The 22,182-nt window shown below is 42.6% G+C and overlaps 2 pseudogenes across 2 annotated transcripts; both read right to left on the bottom strand.

The window, feature by feature from the left end:
• Positions 1 to 3,729: 3,729 nt before the first annotated feature.
• LOC143651313 (immunoglobulin lambda variable 1-40 pseudogene) lies at positions 3,730 to 4,328 on the bottom strand (annotated as a pseudogene). The gene is made up of 2 exons (XR_013159962.1): positions 4,216 to 4,328; positions 3,730 to 4,082 (listed from the first exon to the last, which is right to left on the bottom strand). The product of XR_013159962.1 is annotated as an immunoglobulin lambda variable 1-40 pseudogene (transcript).
• Positions 4,329 to 17,954: 13,626 nt separating this feature from the next.
• LOC143651312 (immunoglobulin lambda variable 1-44 pseudogene) lies at positions 17,955 to 18,571 on the bottom strand (annotated as a pseudogene). The gene is made up of 2 exons (XR_013159961.1): positions 18,440 to 18,571; positions 17,955 to 18,306 (listed from the first exon to the last, which is right to left on the bottom strand). The product of XR_013159961.1 is annotated as an immunoglobulin lambda variable 1-44 pseudogene (transcript).
• Positions 18,572 to 22,182: the final 3,611 nt, after the last annotated feature.

The raw sequence follows: 22,182 nt of genomic DNA, 5'->3' as shown, positions 1-22,182 counted from the left end.
AGAGGAATGTTTTAACAATCATGTGGATAAGATGAGCAGGTTTGTGGACATTAGTCAGCCTGTTTCTCCAGCAACACCTATCAATACCCGATGGGCTCATGAGTAATGTTTTCATGGTGGTAGGATGGAGGTTATGCATGGGCTCAGCAACATGGACTTCCACTCACCAAGACTGACCTGGCTACAGCCACTGCTGATTGCTCAATCTTCCAGCAGCAGTAACCCATACTCAACCCCTGATATGGCACCATTCCCCAAGTTCATCCCTCAGCTACCTGGTAGCAGATTGGTTTCATTTGACCACTTCCATCATGGAAGGGACAGTCATTTGTCTAGCTTGAATAGACACATATTCTGGATATGGGTTTGCTTTCCCTGCATGTAATGCTTCTACCAAAACTACCATACGTGGACTTATGGCATGCCTTATGCATCATTACTGTATTCCTCACAGCACTGCTTCTGATCAAGGGGCCCACTTCACAGCAAATAATGTGAAGGAATGGGTACATGCTCATGGAATTCTCTGGTCTTTCCATGTTCCCCATCATCCAGAGGCAGCTGGATTGATAGAATGCTGGAATAGCCTTTTGAAAACTCAATTACCATGCCAAATAGGTGGCAATACCTCACAGGATTGGAGCAATCTTCTCCAGGAGGCTGTGTATGCTTTAGAATCAGCATCCAGTGTATGGTGATGTTTCTTCAATAGCAAGGACTCCTAGATCTAGGAATCAAGGGGTGGAAAAGGACCCTGACTATCAGGGGGAAAGAAGACTGCAAGTACACAATGGAGGTAGGGAAGTGTTCCTGAAATATAGGAGATCCCCTAGGGTGTCTCTTAGGACTACCATGTCCTGCAATTAAAAGCAATGGAGGGCGGGCCGCGGTGGCTCAGCGGGCAAAGTGCTTGCCTGCTATGCCGGAGGACCTCGGTTCGATTCCCGGCCCCAGCCCATGTAACAAAAACGGAGAAACAGAATACAATAAAAACAAGAAAATGTTTAAAAATGTTTCCCTTTCTTCCTTCCTTCCTTCCTTCTATCCTTCCTTCCTTCCTTCTCTCTGTCTTAAAAAAAAAAAAAAAAAAAAAAAAAAAAAAAAAAGCAATGGAAAACTGCAACAGTACAATCCAAGCAAGACTACCAATGGCTCTGAAACTTCAGGAATGAAGGTTTGTGTCATCCCACCATGGCCAGCTGAGGTACTTGCTGAGAGTAAAGGGGACATGAATGGGTAGTGGAAGAAGGTATACGAACCCATGAATATGAACAATGACCATGTGATAAGTTACAGAAAGGAAGACTCTAAATGCATGAATACTTTTCCTTGCTTTGTAATTATTATCTATGTATTTATACTTAAATCAAATATCTGTTTTCCTCTTTATTTTACCCACTTTTATCATATGATATAAGCTGTTTTGTTCATGCTATAGTATTTAAGTTGTAGGATATCAAGTTTAAGAGAGAATATTACCCAAGAACTTGCATCCTATTTGGTACAGATTTAATACATTTCTGGTTGTACGCAGGACAATTGAATATTGTAGGGAGAAGAAGGAATGTGTCTGTTATTGTTTTCCATTTAGAGATTAAGTATGGTTTAAGGTTATATGTATAGCTGCCAAGATGAGAAGGGGTGTACTGTGATGGTCAGGTTCATGTGCCAACTTGTCCGCATGATGGTGCCCACTTGTCCGGTCAGCCACATGATGGACTGTCTGTTACTGTGAAGACATTTCATGGACTTAAATCATAATGACATTGGCTGCATCCACAGCTGATTTCATTTGTAATCAATTAAGAGGGGTGCCTTCAGCTAAAGGGACTGTCACTCTTTCTGTTTCAGCCAGCCAGCACCTCTTGAGAGTTCACTGAGGACCTCCATTAGAGCTGCCAGCTTGTGGCCTGCCTACAGATCTTGGGCTCTTATATCCCCACAGTTGTGTGAGACACTTTTATAAATCTTATATGTACAGATATCTCTTGATGATTCTGCTTCTTTAGAGAATGCTAGCTAATAGATTCAACATCTCTAGTCATTAGGGAAAAGAAAACTAAACCACAATGATGATGACTGGGAATATCATCATCAAAAAGGCAGGTCATAACATATTTTGTGATGAGGGGGCCATGTTGAAGCCTCTTACGTGAGTGGTGGTAAAAGAAAAACAGTGCAGGTATTTGGAGACTATCCCGGAATTTCCTGACAAATAAACACAGAGCTACCATGTGAACCTGCAATCCAACTGTTAGGTGTCTACCCAAAATAAAAGGAAAAATGTGTCCATTAAAAGGCTTGTAGGGGAAGTTTCATAGCAGCATTATGTGCAATGCCAGTGATGTAAACTACCAGGATGCTTATCAGCAGGAGAGTGGACAACCAAATATGCCCTGTCCATATATGGAATATTATCATAGTGGTTAAAATTTGGAATTTTCTATTGTGTATAGATCATTGCAATAAAAAAAACTGCATGATCTCACAAATATGAAGCACCTAGAAGAACAGAGTTCACTGACACACACTGAGGTTTACAGGGTCCCAGCAGCTGGGGTTGGGGGAGGGCCAGGAGAAGGGTTACAGTCTCATGGGTGAGGAGCTCTTGTTGAGGTGGTGAAAAAGGAGGGGAATAGGTGTTGGTGATGATAATGCAATACTGAGTCTATAATCAATACTTCTGCATATATCAACCAAATGTGGTTAAAATGGAAAAAAATTGCTACATAATTGTTACAATAAAATTTTTTAAATGCATGCATAAACAAATGAACAAATACATTTTCAAAATTGGAAGACAAGTTAATTACCAAGTCAGAAGAATTCCAAACAATTTCCTTACCCTTACCCACTCCCACAAGGAGCAGAACCATAACTCTGAGCTGTGTCCTCTGATTTGACCCCAAGATGGGTCATGATAAAAACATAAGAAAAGTTCTGATTGGGGGGAAGCTTCCAAAATGCCTGTCCTGCACTGCTCAGAATTTCAAGGTCATCAAAACCAATGAAAGTCTGAGATCTGACATAGGCAAGAGGAAACTCAGGGATGTTGCCAACTACATAAAATGTGGAAGGAAAGATGAAGGAAGGCTCACCCTTAGTTGTGGGTTAAAAAATTAGAAACATATTTCTAGCTATCTAAATATATACTATAATTGGTCTTCTAATTGGGAGTACAATATTTAATCAGAGTTGGTCATTCCCTTGCTGACAACCATTTTAGACAGATGAAACTTAGGGCATTAGAGAATTCCTATCATGTCTTGAAACCCTGATGGGTTCCAAAGTGTTTTGTGGCTGTTTATTCTTGTTTTGAAGAATAATTTTGTTTAGGAAAATCAGTTCTAATACACATCAATAGAAAAAGCCTAAAGCCCTACTGGGAGAAAAAGTTGGGGAAAATATAAAGAGGCATTTCACAAAAGAAAAAAACATGTAAAATTGTAACAAAAATTTAAAAAAAGATATTTGTCATCGAGTAATTAGGAAAATAAAAATAAGATGACAAGAAGATCATGTTACATTCAATAGATGGGCCAAAACGAGAAGTCTGTCAACCCCAAATGCTAGTGAAAGGGTGGGAAATGATAACAACAAGGAGCCATTTTTACTGACCCTGTAGCTTTGCCCTGTGCTCTGACCTTCAGACGCTGGGACACTGACATTTAGGGACACCCTAGTCACCCTCTGCTGGTGTTTGTCACAGTTACTCTGAGGGGCAAACAGTCACTGGGCAGGTTTCTGTCTCACTTCCCTATGGGTCTGGAGCACTGTGACACCACTGCTGCTACTGTCATAAGATGAACAGTAATAATCAGCCTCATCCTCAGGCTGGAGCCCCGAGATGCTCAGCGAGGCTGTGCTGCCTGATCTGGAGCCAGAGAACCGAGCTGGGATCCCTGAAGGCCGAGTAGTTCCAATCATAACGGTTTTGGGGGCACCACCAGGGAGCTGCTGGTACCAGCCAGTAGTATACCTTCCAATGTTGTTGCTGCTGCCCCTACAGGTGAGGGTGACCTTCTCACCAACAGACCCCGACACTGAGGCTTCCTGGGTCAGTCCTGACTGTGCCCAAGACCCTGGAAGAGAGGAGGGGGAGACACAGGGGTGAGTCTGAGGCTGTCGCCCACACCACATGCCCAAATGGAGTAGAGAAATGTGGCACCAGGTGTCCTCCCTCAGTCCCTTCTCCTGCTTTCCAAGGCTGGTCACCTGGGCAGAGAGTGAGGAGGGTGAGGAGGAGAGGGCACCAGGCCATGGTTGCGACACTCCCAGAGCTCTGCTTCCTGGGCCCATAGCTGAGAAGGTCTGGGTTCTTATCCTTTCCCCCCATTAGGGAGGAGAGAGGAACCCTTCATGCAAATTCTTTCTCTTCCCCCTGAGTGTCCCTGGCCTGTGGGAGCCTGCCCTGGGACCCAGTGAGTTCATGTCTCCTGGGCCCCAGGGGATGCAGAGCAGAGGACCCCACACAGGGCACCAGGGCCTGGTTTCCCAGCTGAGATGCCCCCATAGACCCCCAAGGGAGAAGCACCAAGGCCCCCTGCTGTCTCAGAGCCTACGTTCCTTCATAACAGTGATGAAGTTCCTGCAGCTGATAAGTGAGAAAGGGCTATGGACTCAACCCAGCCTTGCACCTCTCTCCTCTCACAAGTTGGGGCAGCATATCATCCAGCCCCTCCCCACTTACTGGGCTGCAGTGGGGTTGCCAAAATTTATTTGTACTTTGAAGGAGGAGCTTCTTCAGGAATAAGGTGGCTTTTCTGACCTTTCACCCATTTATTCTTTTAGGGAGGGGGCACAGGAGGCTGATAGTTCAGAGAATGTGCCCTGCCCCAGTGAGCAGGACTAGAAAGTGTGAGCAAACCCTGCACAGCATCTATTAAGGAGCCCAACGACACAGTCTCCTTTTCCCTCATCACACACCATGTCCCACCATGGCAGAGTCAGCCTTCAGGAGCCTCCTCAGCCTTGATGGGAAAAAGGTCCATCGTAAAAGGGCCCAGGAATTTGATTCCAGAAAGATCATCCTTGTTAAGAAGAGAGATCAGCTTCTCCTCCTGCTCTTCCACCCTGAGGGAGGTGACCAGCTCCTCAGGACACCCAGAAACCCAGCTCCCTGAAAGGTCAACAGGGGTGGGTGGATCTTCTCAGAAGACAGAACATGAGCATCCAGAGGGGATTAGAAGTCTGGGAAAAGGCAGACACAATGAAGTTACAAGGTAAGAGAGATCAGGGTGGTGAAACAGAAGGTCACAAATTTCCTACCTCAGCCCTTTACTCACATCTCACTTTCTTTTTATATTACTCTAAAGATGCCCCAGTACCACTGATTAGATGGCAAGCATTGTCCTACTTATTTAGCACCTCTCTCCTATGTCTTCTGCAAATCCAAGGTTAGATACCCCTCCTATTGGGAAGCTTATTCCCTGCAACTTCCCAACCCCTCTCAGCAGCACACCCACCTGGGCACCTTTGCCCACATGTGCTCCTGCTTCACCCCTGAGTTCTCCTCTGAAAGCTCCTTTTGAGTAGGCTGGAACCAACAAGCAGAGATAGAGCCATCAGGACACATGTGACGGAGGTTTGTTTTGTTTCCATTAAGTAGTTAGAGATTTATAGAGGCTTTCAGGAATCTGCTATTCTAGTCTAACCCCAGAGGAATTTCCCACTAGGACAGCCCCATGCTGCCCCCATGCTGGATGCATGAGCACATTCCCTGAGATCCAGGGGAAGAAGAACCAGGGAGCCTGTGATTGTGGTTCTAGAAATGGGATCTGTGTAAGCTCAAGTTATTACACAAATATGTTTAAATTAACAGGGCTCAGTCTTTAAATCCACTCCCTAGCTAATGTTATGAAGGATGGTATAGGTGGATATCTGGTTGTGACAAGGTAGAGAGGCTGACACTGCAGGACACCTGACCACTGAGTTAGCTACTTCCAAGTACAATGTGAGGCAAAGTACATGTTGCTGACTGTCAGTGGGAAGTCCAGTGTCTAGAATATTAAAAAACCATTCTGGGCAACAGGAAATATTCAGACAGATTTTGTTTAGTGTCCAGCCCACTTACCATGCCTGGTGGACAGCAAATGGCCTTGTGGAACCTGACCCAAAGTCCAGCAGTGACCCTTGGTTGCAGAGAAGCCCTGGAGCATCTCTGAGTCTGAGTAGAATCTTAGAATACACAGGAGAGGGCTCCCTGGCTTCTGCTGCACCAACATACCTCACAGGTGATCCAGGGATGCTGACAGAGCTGGAGTCTAAATCAGCACAGGCTGGGACTGAAACCCAGAGATACAGACACACATGGGTGCTGGGGCAGGGAGCAGGTGATAGGGTGTGAATGTGTCTCTAGTGGACAATAAAATGCAGCAATATTGCTTCCTCATTCCATTTTGTGAACTGCATATCACAAATTTTAATGGTGTGCATTTTCTACCAACCTCACCAAATTTCTACCAATTCTGTGTCCAAGGCCCAAGGAGTAGATCCATGGTCAGTGGGACCCCTGGTGTATTCACCAGCTCTAGGTGGCCCCATGGTTAGAACCATCAGCTGTAACTTCTGAGGTGGGCCAGTGAGCAAGGGCCTGGGGCCATTCAGTTCCAACCATTAGGGTGTCCTCAGGCCCCTAAGAAGACCCACAGCACCCCCTGGTGGCTCCTGTGTGTCGAGGTGCATGCTCCCAGCTCACTCCTTAAATAATGAAGTATGGCTTCATCTTTTACTCACATTTTCCCTCTTCTTGCAGGCCAATCCACATCCATTATTTATGTCTTCTTTGTTTCTTCCTGTTTGTACTTTTTTCTGAAATTACTACCAAAAATCTACCTCAGAATCTACATTTCAATTTCAGTGTCCTTGCATCTTAATTCTTGACCTCAGGGTTCCCAATAACTATGGAAATTACACCCATGTCCACCTGACTCTTTGTAGGTTATTTACTTAGAACCGCAAATTAAATGAAGAGCTAGCTTAAGGAAGGGAATATTTTAGTACTCTATGTCAGGGACTTTTAAATAGAAAATACAGACACAAGAGTAAAGCCTGAGTATTGCAGGTTTTTCCCCCGGACCTGAACACACCCAACACAGACATGAGGCTCTGGGGGATGAGGCAGGGACAGGGAATCCTGGGGCCTTTAGAAACTGGGAAGCCCTGAACAAATCCTTCCTGTGGTGGTGTCACTTAGTACTGCTCATGGGCAGTGATCCCAGAGCTATGGTGAGGCTCCATGTCAGCTCCGTGTCTCCAATTGTGTGTGTGTGTGTGTGTGCGTGTGCGTGTGTGTGTGTGTGTGTGTGTGTGTGTGTGTGTGTGTGTGGTTGGGGTGAGGTTCTGGTTTGGGAATCACAGGCCCTTGGGTCTCTTCATTGCAGTGTGGTCTGTGCCACTGCCAGGGACCCATCAGCCAGGCCTGGGCCAGCTACAGATGAAAAGAGTAACAAAGATGCTCCTTGAAAGGGTTTATGAAGCTTTAAGCACTTTGAGATAATTTCAACTTAAGCATGAAATAAGAAAGGGTTTAATTTATACCATTTAAAATATGGATTATGCTCTCTTTCTCCGCCGGCCGCCGCGCGGCACCCACGCCCCGCAGCAGCCGAGCCGCCCGACCTCCTTCCCCCCTCTCTTTCTCCGCCGGCTCGCCGCGCGGCGCCCACGCCCCACAGCAGCCGAGGCGCCCGACCTCCTTCCCCCCTCTCCTCCCCCTCCTGCTCCGGCTGCTCTCCAACCACCACGGTGCCCTCTTCCCCCGCCTTCACCGTGCTCCTCCGCCACCAGCCTCTACAGCCTTGCCGCCCTCACCTTTCCTCCTCCAGAACAGCTACTGGGGGAGTGGAGATAATACAGAGCAGCTCCCGGAGCCACGAGGGAGATCAAAGGGACAGCGTACCCCATCCTGGAACGGCTGACTATCTGGGAGAACCAGCTCCGGTGAGATCACCAAGGGGCACGGGCTTTCCTGGGTGGGACGGCAAGCAACCGGAGTCCCTCCCTTCCACCTTCCCAGGCCAGCTGGTAGAATTGGACAGGCGGTCCCCTTAGGCCGCGGCCGCTGGTGCCCCCACCACACGAGGCCCCCTGGAACAACTGAGATAGTTGGGTCGGAAATCCCCAAACTGCGGAGAACAGTGACCAGGGGATCCCTTCCAAACACGTGACTCCCCCGCCGGCTGGGAACAGTGCACTCTCCCTGGCTGCAACAGCTGGCGCCCTCCCGCCATGCTTGGTGCCCCGGGCCGACTAGCTAATTTGGCCGGACGCTCTTCTGTGCTGCGACGGCCGGCGATCCTCCCCACATTCGGAACCCCAGGCCGGCTGGCATTCTTCCAAGACGCTTCGGCTGCCGAACCTCCCCTACGGCGAGAATTTTCCAGAGTTAAAGGACCTACAGCAACTTTCACTAGTGGAACCCACAGACAAACGTGTGCCACGAGCGCCACCTACTGGGCAGGATAAGAAAAACAGAACCAAGAGATTGCACAGAAAAATCTTTCAACCTGTGGGGTCGAACACCCGGGGAAATCTGACTAAATGCCCAGACGCCAGCAGAAGATAACGGATCACGCTCAGAAAATTGAACATATGGCCCAGTCAAACGAAGAAACCAATAGTTCAAATGAGATACAGGAGCTGAAACAACTAATGCTGAATATACGAACAGAAATGGAAAACCTCTTCAAAAACGAAATCGATAAATTGAGGGAGGACATGAAGAAGACATGGGCTGAACATAAAGAAGAAATAGAAAAACTGAAAAAACAAATCACAGAACTTATGGAAGTGAAGATAAAGTAGAAAAGATGGAAAAAACAATGGATACCTACAATGACAGATTTAAAGAAACAGAAGATAGAATTAGTGATTTGGAGGATGAAACATCTGAATTCCAAAAAGAAACAGAAACTATCCGGAAAAGAATGGAAAAACTTGAACAAGGTATCAGGGAACTCTAGGACAATGTGAACCGTACAAATATACGTGTAGTGGGTATCCCAGAAGGAGAAGAGAAGGGAAAAGGAGGAGAAAAACTAATGGAAGAAATTATCACTGAAAATTTCCCAACTCTTATGAAAGACCTAAAATTACAGATCCAAGAAGTGCAGTGCACCCCAAAGAGATTAGACACAAATAGGTGTTCCCCAAGACACTTACTAGTTAGAATGTCAGAGGTCAAAGAGAAAGAGAGGATCTTGAAGGCAGCGAGAGAAAAACAATCCATCACATACAAGGGAAACCCAATAAGACTATGTGTAGATTTCTCAGCAGAAACCATGGAAGCTAGAAGACAGTGGGATGATATATTTAAGTTACTAAAAGAGAAAAACTGCCAGCCAAGACTCCTATATCCAGTAAAATTGTCCTTCAAAAATGAGGGAGAAATTAAAACATTCTCAGACAAAAAGTCACTAAGAGAATTTGTGACCAAGAGACCACCTCTGCAAGAAATACTAAAGGAAGCACTAGAGTCAGATACAAAAAGACAGAAGAGAGAGACATGGAGAAAAGTGTAGAAAGAAGGAAAGTGAGATATGATATATATAATACAAAAGGCAAAATGGTAGAGGAAAATATTATCCAAACAGTAATAACTCTAAATGTCAATGGACTGAATTCCCCAATTAAAAGACATAGACTGGCAGAATGGATTAAAAAACAGGATCCTTCTATATGCTGTCTACAGGAAACACATCTTAGACCCAAAGATAAATATAGGTTGAAAGTGAAAGGTTGGGAAAAGATATTTCATGCAAATAACAACCAGAAAAGAGCAGGAGTGGCTATACTAATATCCAACAAATTAGACTTCAAATGTAAAACAGTTAAAAGAGACAAAGAAGGACACTATATACTAATAAAAGGAACAATTAAACAAGAAGACATAACAATCATAAATATTTACGCACCGAACCAGAATGCCCCAAAATACGTGAGGAATACACTGCAAACACTGAAAAGGGAAATAGACACATATACCATAATAGTTGGAGACTTCAATTCACCACTCTCATCAATGGACAGAACATCTACACAGAGGATCAATAAAGAAAGAGAGAACCTGAATATTACTATAAATGAACTTGACTTAACAGACATTTATAGGACATTACATCCCACAACAGCAGGATACACCTTTTTTTCAAGTGCTCATGGATCATTCTCAAAGATAGACCATATGCTGGGTCACAAAGCAAGTCTTAACAAATTTAAAAATATTGAAATCATACACAACACTTTCTCGGATCATAAAGGAATGAAGTTGGAAATCAATAATAGGTGGAGTGCCAGAAAATTCATAAATACATGGAGGCTCAACAACACACTCTTAAACAACAAGTGGGTCAAAGAAGAAATTGCAAGAGAAATTAGTAAATACCTCGAGGCAAATGAAAATGAAGACACAACATATCAAAACTTATGGGATGCAGCAAAGGCAGTGCTAAGAGGGAAATTTATTGCCCTAAATGCCTTTATCAGAGAAGAAGAAAACGCAAAAATGCAGGAATTAACTGTCCACTTGGAAGAACTGGAGAAAGAACAGCAAACTAATCCCAAAGCAATCAAAAGGAAAGAAATAACAAAGATTAGAGCAGAAATAAATGAAATTGAAAACATGAAAACAATAGAGAAAATCAATAAGACCAGAAGTTGGTTCTATGAGAAAATCAACAAGATTGATGGGCCCTTAGCAAGATTGACAAAAAGAAGAAGAGAGAGGATGCAAATAAATAAGATTAGAAATGGAAGAGGAGACATAACTACTGACCTCACAGAAATAAAGGAGGTAATAACAGGATACTATGAACAACTTTACGCTAATAAATACAACAATTTAGAAGAAATGGACAGGTTCCTGGAAAGACATGAACAACCAACTTTGACTCAAGAAGAAATAGACGACCTCAACAAACCAATCACAAGTAAAGAGATTGAATTAGTTATTCAAAAGCTCCCTAAAAAGAAAAGTCCAGGACCAGATGGCTTCACATGTGAATTCTATCAAACATTCCAGAAAGAATTAGTACCTACTCTCCTCAAACTCTTCAACATAATCGAAGTGGAGGGAAAACTACCTAATTCATTCTATGAAGCCAACATCACCCTCATACCAAAACCAGGCAAAGATATTACAAAAAAAGAAAACTACAGACCAATCTCTCTAATGAATACAGATGCAAAAATCCTCAATAAAATTCTAGCAAATCGTATCCAACAACACATTAAAAGAATTATACATCATGACCAAGTAGGATTCATCCCAGGTATGCAAGGATGGTTCAACATAAGAAAATCAATTAATGTAATACACCATATCAACAAATCAAAGCAGAAAAATCACATGATCATCTCAATTGATGCAGAGAAGGCATTTGACAAGATTCAACATCCTTTCCTGCTGAAAACACTTCAAAAGATAGGAATACAAGGGAACTTCCTTAAAATGATAGAGGGAATATATGAAAAACCCACAGCTAATATCATCCTCAATGGGGAAAAATTGAAAACTTTCCCCCTAAGATCAGGAACAAGACAAGGATGTCCACTATCACCACTATTATTCAACATTGTGTTGGAAGTTCTAGCCAGAGCAATTAGGCAAGAAAAAGAAATACAAGGCATCAAAATTGGAAAGGAAGAAGTAAAACTATCACTGTTTGCAGACGATATGATACTATATGTAGAAAACCCAGAAAAATCCACAACAAAATTACTAGAGCTAATAAATGAGTACAGCAAAGTAGCAGGCTACAAGATCAACATTCAAAAATCTGTAGCTTTTCTATACACTAGTAATGAATAAGCTGAGGCGGAAATCAAGAAACGAATCCCATTTACAATCGCAACTAAAAGAATAAAATACCTAGGAATAAATTTAACCAAAGAGACAAAAAACCTATATAAAGAAAACTACAAAAAACTGCTAAAAGAAATCACAGAAGACCTAAATAGATGGAAGGGCATACCGTGTTCATGGATTGGAAGACTAAATATAGTTAAGATGTCAATCCTACCTAAATTGATTTACAGATTCAATGCAATACCAATCAAAATCCCAACAACTTATTTTTCAGAAATAGAAAAACCAATAAGCAAATTTATCTGGAAGGGCAGTGTGCCCCGAATTGCTAAAAACATCTTGAGGAAAAAAAACTAAGCTGGAGGTCTCGCGCTGCCTGACTTTAAGGCATATTATGAAGCCACAGTGGTCAAAACAGCATGGTATTGGCATAAAGATAGATATATCGACCAATGGAATCGAATAGAGTGCTCAGATATAGACCCTCTCATCTATGGACATTTGATCTTTGATAAGGCAGTCAAGCCAACTCACCTGGGACAGAACAGTCTCTTCAATAAATGGTGCCTAGAGAACTGGATATCCATATGCAAAAGAATGAAAGAAGACCCATCTCTCACACCCTATACAAAAGTTAATTCAAAATGGATCAAAGATCTAAACATTAGGTCTAAGACCATAAAACAGTTAGAGGAAAATGTTGGGAGATATCTTATGGATCTTACAACTGGAGGTGGTTTTATGGACCTTAAACCTAAAGCAAGAACACTGAAGAAGGAAATAAATAAATGGGAGCTCCTCAAAATTAAACACTTTTGTGCATCAGAGAACTTCATCAAGAAAGTAGAAAGACAGCCTACACAATGGGAGACAATATTTGGAAACGACATATCAGATAAAGGTCTAGTATCCAGAATTTATAAAGAGATTATTCAACTCAACAACAAAAAGACAGCCAACCCAATTACAAAATGGGAAAAAGACTTAAACAAACACCTACCAGAAGAAGAAATACGGATGGCCAAGAGGCACATGAAGAGATGCTCAATGTCCCTGGCCATTAGAGAAATGCAAATCAAAACCACAATGAGATATCATCTCACACCCATCAGAATGGCCATTATCAACAAAACAGAAAATGACAAGTGCTGGAGAGGATGCGGAGAAAGAGGCACACTTATTCACTGTTGGTGGGAATGTCAAAGGGTGCAACCACTGTGGAAGGCAGTTTGGCGGTTCCTCAAAAAGCTGAATATAGAATTGCCATACGACCCAGCAATACCATTGCTAGGTATCTACTCAAAGGACTTAAGGGCAAAGACACAAACGGACATTTGCACACCAATGTTTATAGCAGCGTTATTTACAATTGCAAAGAGATGGAAACAGCCAAAATCTCCATCAACAGAAGAGTGGCTAAACAAACTGTGGTATATACATACGATGGAATATTATGCAGCTTTAAGACAAGATAAACTTATGAACCATGTAATAACATGGATGGACCTAGAGAATATTATGCTGAGTGAATCCAGCCAAAAACTAAAGGACAAATACTGTATGGTCCCACTGATGTGAACGGACATTCGAGAATAAACTTGAAATATGTCATTGGTAACAGAGTTCAGCAGGAGTTAGAAACAGGGTAAGACAATGGGTAATTGAAGCTGAAGGGATACAGACTGTGCAACAGGACTAGATACAAAAACTCAAAAATGGACAGCACAATAATACCTAATTGTAAAGTAATCATGTTAAAATACTGAATGAAGCTGCATCTGAGCTATAGGGTTTTTTTTGTTTTTGTTTGCTTGTTGGTTTGTTTGTTGTTGTTGTTTTTTACTATTACTACTACTTTTATTTCTTTTCTTTATATTAACATTTTATATCTTTTTCTGTTGTGTTGCTAGTTCTTCTAAACCGATGCAAATGTACTAAGAAACAATGATCATGCATCTATGTGATGATGTTAAGAATTACTGAGTGCATATGTAGAATGGTATGATTTCTAAATGTTGTGTTAATTTCTTTTTTTTTTCTTTCCGTTAATAAAAAAATAAAAAAAATAAAAAAAAATATGGATTATGCCTCCTTAGTAACATCATATATTTCCTATAATATTCATAATTGTTGTTTGCATTGGACTTCATGATGTTTTGTGTGATTTCTTAGCATGAATATTTTAGCTTAGGAGCTTTTCTAAGGAACAGAGTACTAGGCTGTATGAACAGAAATAGTTTCAGAGAAAATTAACTTGTAATTTTTAAGATGAAATAAAAACATAAAATCTGAAAAAATATGTGGAAAAGTGATTATATCCATTCCTGAGAAGTGCCAGAACAATAGAGAAATGTTGGCTGGGCATTATAAAATGAGTAAAAGGAATTATAATTCTTTTGTTCAATTTAAGCCTCAGTCCTTCCCCATCTCTCAACATAGCCTGGAGGTACAAGTAAATATACAAACAGCAGGACATAAGAATGTGGTCAATATATTGCTAATGGCTCTATCTAAACAAGTTTATTATGGTGGCTTTTATTTAAATAACTCGTTACATTAACCATTTACTATTTTATTATATTAAACACACCCTTACTTTTCCATGCCATTTAATTTCAAAGGGAAAACTGGGAGAGCCCAAAAGAGCCCAAGTCCCTGGTGGCTCTGCTCTGCTCTCTGGTCCCACACCACTGATCTCCTTTCCAACATCAGGGTCTGTGGTCTGACTTGGAGTTGGCCACTCCCTCTCCTGGGGGAGCCTCAGTCCCTCCTCACCAGCCAAGGTGAACTCCTTCCAGATTTCCAGTAATGGAAGGTGCTTTATCACATTTTTGCTCTCTTTTATAGTAATGATCATATTGGTTTCTTTATATCTAATATCTTCAAGTGAGAGTTCCTTGTCAGAAGTGAGTTCTCTCAGGTGTTTTGCAGTTACCCCCAGCAGGCCTACCCAGTACAGATGTCACATAGAATGGGCCTTCAATAAATGCTTCCTGACTAAGGAATTAATTGATACATGGAAATTTGATCCAGAAACATGAAGTTGTAAAATAAGAATTTTAGATAAAATTAATATTGATTTCCCTTTATATTTAGTGAGAAATTAAAGATATGAGTTCTATAGGAGATAAGAAACTAGAATCAGAAAGTTTAAGAAAATGTTAAAATAAATCAAATAATTCCCAACTTACTTTAAAATTTAGAATATGACCAATCTCAATACTGAAAAGTTACATCACTGTTTCCCTCCTTATTCATATGCCCTGTTATAATTATATACAGAGCACTCAAACTTCTAATACACAAAAAATTTAGGTTTCAGACATGTGTGTCCCCAATGAAATGTATTCTTCAAGAGGAGAAAGATGTGGTTCTCCTCTCAGCCTCTAGAATTTTCCTATACCCCTGGTGGTATCAAATAAATGCTTTTGAACTATATTGATGAATAATGATGGTACAAGTGATGTGGAAAGCAATGATAAGGATTGAACTTACAGATTTATTATATGAGACTGCAAGGGCTAAAAATGAATTGGAAGAGACAAAGGAAAGGAAGAAAAAAGAAGAAAAAATCTAAACATAGACTTTTGAGGTCTATCCATCTAGTCAGAGATTTTGAATATTTCTTCCAGTACAGAATTCCATTATGTGTATGGAACACAAGTTGTTTACTCATTAACAATAATGGAAGGAAGGAAAGAGAGAAGGGACAGCAATGGAGAGGGGAAAAAAAGAATAATGAGGGAAGAAAAAAAATTATTATCTATGTATTTATATTTAAATCAAATATCTGTTTTCCTCTTTGTTTTATCCCCTTTTATCATATGATATAAGCTGTTTGTTCATGCTATAGTATTTAAGTTGTAGGATATCAAGTTTAAGAGTGAATATTACCCAAGAACTTGCATCCTATTTGGTAGAGATTTAATACATTTCTGGTTGTATGCAGGACAACTGAGTATTGTAGGGAGAAGAAGGAATGTGCCTGTTATTGTTTTCCATTTAGAGATTAAGTATGGTTTAAGGTGGTATGTATGGCTGCCAAGAAGAGAAGGTGTGTTCTGTGATGGTCAGGTTCATGTGCCAACGTGTCTGCATGGAGGTGCCCAGTTGTCTGGTCAGCCAAATGATGGACTGTCGGTTACTGTGAGGACATTTCATGGACTTAAATCATGATAACATTGGCTGCATCCACAGCTGATTTCATTTGTAATCAACTAAGAGGAGTGTCTTCAGCTAAGGGGAGTGTCACTCTTTCTGTTTCAGCCATCAAGCCCCTCTTGAGAGTTCATTGAGGACCTCCATTGGAGCTGCCAGCTTGTGGCCTGCCCTACAGAACTTGGGCTCTTATATCCCCATAGTGGTGTGAGACACTTTTATAAATCTTATATTTACAGATATCTCTTGATGATTCTGTTTCTTTAAAGAACCCTAGCTAATAGAGTCAGCATCCTTAGTCATTAGGGAAAAGAAAACCAAACCACAATGAGGCATCAGTTCATGTGCACTGGGAAAGTTATCATCAAAAAGGCAGGTCATAACATGTTTTGTCATGAGGTGGCCATGTTGAAGCATCTTACATGAGTGGTGGAAAAAGAAAAATGGTGCAGGTATTTGGAAACTCTCCTGGAATTTCCTGACAATTAAACACAGAGTGACCATGTGAACCTGCAATCCAACTGCTAGGTGTCTAACCAAAATTAAAGGAAAAATATGTCCATCAAAAGGCTTGTAGGGAAAGTTTCATAGCAGCATTATGTGCAATGCCAATGATGTAAACTACCAGGATGCTCAGCAGCAGGAGAGTGGGCAACAAAATATGGCCTTTCCATATATGGAATATTATGATAGTGGTTAAAATTTGAAATTTTCTGTTGTGTATAGATCATTACAATATAAAAAAAGAATTGCATGATCTCACTAATATGAAACACCTAGAAAAACAGACTTCACCGACACACACTGAGGCTTACAGGGTCCCAGCAGCTGGGGATGGGGGAGGGCCTGAAGAGGGCTTACAGTCTCATGGGTGAGGAGTTTCTGTTGAGGTGGTGAAAAAGAAGGGGAATAGGTGTTGGTGATGATAATACAATATTGAGTCTATAATCAATACTTTCACATACCAACAAAAAGTGGTTAAAATGGAAAAAAAATTTGCTCCATAATTTTCACAATAAAAATTTTAAAAGAGCATGTGTAAACAAATGAACAAATACATTTTCAAAATTGGAAGACAAGTTAATTACCAAGTCAGAAGAATTCCAATATCCTTAGCCACTCTCACAAGGAGCAAAGCCATAACTCTGAGCTGTGCCCTGTGATTTTAGACCAAGACGTATCATGATAAAAACATAAGAAAAGTTTTGATTGTGGGGCAGCTGCCAAAATACCTGTCCTTCACTGCTCAGAATTTCAAGGGCATCAAAACCAAGCAAATCTGAGAATCTGACATAAGCAAGAGGAAACTCAGGGATTTTACCAACTACACAAAATGTGGAAGGAAAGATGAAGGCTCACCCTTAGTTCTGGGTTAAAAAATTACAAACCTATTTCTAGCTATCAAAATATATACTATAATTGGTCTTTTAATTTGGAGTAAGATATTTAATCAGAGTGGGACATTCCCTTACTGATAACCATTTTAGATAGATGAAACTTAGGGTGTTGGAGAATTCCTATCATACTTTGAAACCCTGATGGATTCCAAAGTGTTTTGTGGCTGTTCATTCTTGTTTTGAAGAATAATTTTGTTTAGGGAAATCAGTGTTAATACACATCAATAGAAAAAGCCTAAAGCCCTACTGGGAGAAAAAGTTGGGGAAAAATATAAAGAGGCATTTCACAAAAGAAAAAACATGTAATTGTAAAAAATTTTTAAAAAAAGGTATTTGCCATCATTAGTAATTAGGAAAATAAAAATCAGATGACAAGAAGATCATGTTACATTCAATAGATTGGCCAAATCCAGAAGTTTGTCAACCCCAAATGCTACTGAAAGGGTGGGAAATGATAACAAGAAGGAGCCATTTCTACTGACCCTGTAGCTTTGCCCTGTGCTCTGACCTTCAGATGCGGGGACACTGACATTTAGGGACACCCTAGTCACCCTCTGCTGGTGTTTGTCACAGTTACTCTGAGGGGCAACCAGTCACTGGGCAGGTTTCTGTCTCACTTCCCTATGGGTGTGGAGCACTGTGACACTCTGGATGCTATAGTCCCAAGTAGAACAGTAATAATCAGCCTCATCCTCAGGCTGGAGCCCCGAGATGCTCAGCGAGGCTGTGCTGCCTGATCTGGAGCCAGAGAACCGAGCTGGGATCCCTGAAGGCCGAGTAGTTCCAAACATCACAGCTTTGGGGGCACCACCAGGGAGCTGCTGGTACCAAGCAGCACCATAACTTCCAACGTTGTTGCTGCTGCCCCTGCAGGTGAGGGTGACCTTCTCACCAACAGACCCTGACACTGAGGCTTCTGGGTCAGTCCTGACTGTGCCCAAGACCCTGGAAGAGAGGAGGGGGAGACACAGGGGTGAGTCTGAGGCTGTCGCCCACACCACATGCCCAAACGGAGTAGAGAAACGTGGCACCAGGTGTCCTCCCTCAGTCCCTTCTCCTGCTTTCCAAGGCTGGTCACCTGGGCAGAGAGTGAGGAGGGTGAGGAGGAGAGGGCACCAGGCCATGGTTGCGACACTCCCAGAGCTCTGCTTCCTGGGCCCATAGCTGAGAAGGTCTGGGTTCTTATCCTTTCCCCCCATTAGGGAGGAGAGAGGAACCCTTCATGCAAATTCTTTCTCTTCCCCCTGAGTGTCCCTGGGCCTCTGGGAGCCTGCCCTGGACCCAGTGAGATCATGTCTGCTGAGCCCCAGGGGATTCAGAGCAGAGGGCCCCACACAGGGCACGAGGGCCTGGTTTCCCAGCTGAAATGCCCCCAAAGAACCCCAAGGGAGAAGCACCAAGATCCCCTGCTGTCTCAGAGTCTAGGTTCCTTCATGACAGTGATGAAGTTCCTGAAACTCATAAGTGAGAATGGACTGTGGACTCACCCCAGCCTTGCACCTCTCTCCTCTCACAAGTTGGGGCAGCACATCATCCAGGGCACCCCCCCCCTACTTACTGGGTTGCAGTGGGTTTCCCAAAGTTTATTTGTACATTGATGGAGGAGCTTCTTCAGGAATAAGACAGTTTTCTGACCTTTCACCCATTTATTCTGTTAGGGAGGGGGCACAGGAGGCTGATAGTTCAGAGAATGTGCCCTGCCCCAGTGAGCAGAATGAGAAAGTTTGAGCAACCCCTGGAGAGCCTCTATTTTAGAGTCCAAGGACACATCTCCTTTTCCCTCATCACACACCATGTCCCACCATGGCAGTGTCAGCCTTCAGGAGCATCCTCAGCCTTGATGGGAAAAAGGTCCATACTAAAGGGGCCCAGGAGTTTGATTCCCAGAAAGACCATCCTTGTTAAGAAGAGAGATCAGCTTCTCCTCCCGCTCTTCCACCCTGAGGGAGGTGACCAGCTCCTCAGGACACCCAGAAACCCAGCTCCGTGAAGGGTCACCAGGGGTGGGTGGATCTTCTCAGAAGACAGAACATGAGCATCCAGAGGGGATTAGAAGTCTGGGGAAGGGCAGACACAATGAAGTTACAAGGTGAGAGAGATCAGGGAGGTGAAATAGAAGGTCACAAATTTCCTACCTCAGCCCTTTCCTCACATCTCACTTTCTTTTTTTATTACTCTAAAGATGCCGCTGGGTCACTTATTAGATGGCAAACATTGTCCTACTTATTTAGTACCTCTCTCCTATGTCTTCTGCAAATCCAAGGTTAGATACCCCTCCTATTGGGAAACTTATTTCCGGCAACTTCCCAACCCCTCTCAGCAGCACACCCACCTGGGCACCTTTGCCCACATGTGCTCCTGCTTCACCCCTGAGTTCTCCTCTGAAAGCTCCTGTTGAGTGGATGGAACCAACAAGTAGAGATAGAGCCATTAGGACACACGTGATGGAGGTTTGTTTTGTTTTCATTAAATAGTTAGAGATTTATAGAGGCTTTCAGGAATCTGCTATTCCAGTCCAACCCCAGAGGAATTTCCCACTAGGACAACCCCACACTGCCCCCTGCTGGATGCATGAGCACATCCCCCTGAGATCCAGGGGAAGAAGAACCAGGGAGCCTGTGATTGTGGTTCTAGAAATGGGATCTGTGTAAGCTCAAGTTATTACCCAAATATGTCCAAATTAACACGGCTCAGTCTTTATACCCCCTCCCTAGCTAATGTTATGAAGGATGGTATAGGTGGATATTTGGTTGCGACAAGGTAGAGAGGCTGACACTGCAGGACACCTGACCGCTGGGTTAGCTACTTCTGAGTACAATGTGAGGCAAAGTACATGTTGCTGACTGGCAATGAGAAGTCCAGTTACTAGAATATTCATAAAACATTCTGAGTACAGGAAATATTCAGATAGATTTTGTTTAGTGTCCAGCCCACTTACCATGCCTGGTGGAGAGCAAATGGCCTTGTGGAACCTGACCCAAAGCGCTGCAGTGACCCTTGGGTGCAGAGAACCCCTGGAACAGTTCTGAGTCTGAGTAGAATCTTAGGAGACACAGGAGAGGGCTCCCTGGCTTCTGCTACACCCTGCATACCTCACAGGTGATCCAGGGATGCTCACAGGGCAGGAATCTAAGTCAGCACAGGCTGGGACTGAAACCTGGAGATACAGACACATATGGGTGCTCGGGCAGGGAGCAGGGGTTAGGGTGTGAATGCGTCTTTGTGGACAATGTGATTCAGTCCATAAAATGCAGTGATATTACTTTCTCTTTCCATTTTGTGAACTGTATGTCACAAATACAATGGTGGGCATTTGGCCAACCTCACCAAACTGCTACAAATTCTGAGTCCAAAGCCCAAGGAGTAGATCCATGGTCAGTGGGACCCCCAGTGTATTTACCAGCTCTGGGTGGTCCCATGGGTAGAACCATCAGCTGTGACCTTTGATGTGGGCCAGTGAGCAAGGGCCTGGGACCATTCAGTTCCAACTGCTTGGGTGTCCTCAGTCCCCCAAGAAGACCTACAGCACCCCCTAGTGGCTCCTGTATGTCAAGGGGCATGCTCCAGGCTCGCTCCTTAAATAACTAAGTATGGCTTCATCTTTATTCACATTTTCCCTCTTCTTGCAGGCCAATCCACAACCATTACTTATGTCTTCTTTGTTTGTTCCTGTTTGTGCTTATTTCTCAAATTACTGCCAAAAATATGCCTCAGAATCTACATTTCAATTTCAGTGTCCTTGCATCTTAATTCTTGACCTCAATGTTCCCCCAAAACTATGGAAATTACATCCATATCCACCTGACTCTTTGTAGGTCATTTACTTTGAATCTCAAATTAAATAAAGAGCAACTTTAAGGAAGGAATTATTTTAGTACTTTATGTCAGGGACTTTTAAATAGAAAATGCAGACACAAGAGTAAAACCCGAGTATTACAGGTTTTCCCCCCAGACCTGAGTGCACCCAGCACAGACATGAGGCTCTGGGGGATGAGGCAGGGACAGGGGATCTTGGGGTCTTTAGAAACTGGGAAGCCCTGAACAAATCCTCCCTGAGGTGGTGTCTCTTAGCACTGCTCATGGGCAGTGATCCCAGAGCTTATGGTGAGGCTCCATGTCAGCTCCGTGTCTCCAAACCTGTGGGTATGTGCATGTGTGTGTGTGTGTGTGTGTGTGTGTGATTGGGGTGAGGTTCTGGTTTGGGAATCACAGGCCCTTGGGTCTCTTCATCCCCAGTGTTGTCTGTGCCACTATCAGGGACCCATCAGCCAGGCCTGGGCCAGCTACAGATGAAAAGAGTAACAAAGATGCTCCTTGAAAGAGTTTATGAAGCTTTAAGCACTTTGGGATAATTTCAACTTAAGCATGAAATAAGAAAGGGTTTAATTTGTACCATTTAAAATATGGATTATGCCCCCTTAGTAACATCATATATTTCCTATAATATTCATAATTGTTGTTTGCATTGGACTTCATGATGTTTTGTGTGATTTCTTAGCATGAATATTTTAGCTTAGGAGCTTTTCTAAGGAACAGAGTACTAGGCTGTATGAAGAGAAATAGTTTCAGAGAAAATTAACTTGTAATTTTTAAGATGAAATAAAAACATAAAATCTGAAAAAATATTTGGAAAAGTGATTATATCCATTACTGAGAAGTGCCAGAACAATAGAGAAATGTTGGCTGGGCATTATAAAATGAGTAAAAGGAATTATAATTCTTTTGTTCAATTTAAGCCTCAGTCCTTCCCCATCTCTCAACATAGCCTGGAGGTACAAGTAAATATACAAACAGCAGTATATACGAATGTGGTCAATACAT

This window comes from Tamandua tetradactyla, chromosome 12 (assembly GCF_023851605.1).
Source record: "Tamandua tetradactyla isolate mTamTet1 chromosome 12, mTamTet1.pri, whole genome shotgun sequence".
NCBI lineage: Eukaryota > Metazoa > Chordata > Mammalia > Pilosa > Myrmecophagidae > Tamandua > Tamandua tetradactyla.
The sequence above is the reverse complement of the archived record's forward strand: the minus strand, read 5'-3'. Positions and strand labels throughout refer to the sequence as shown.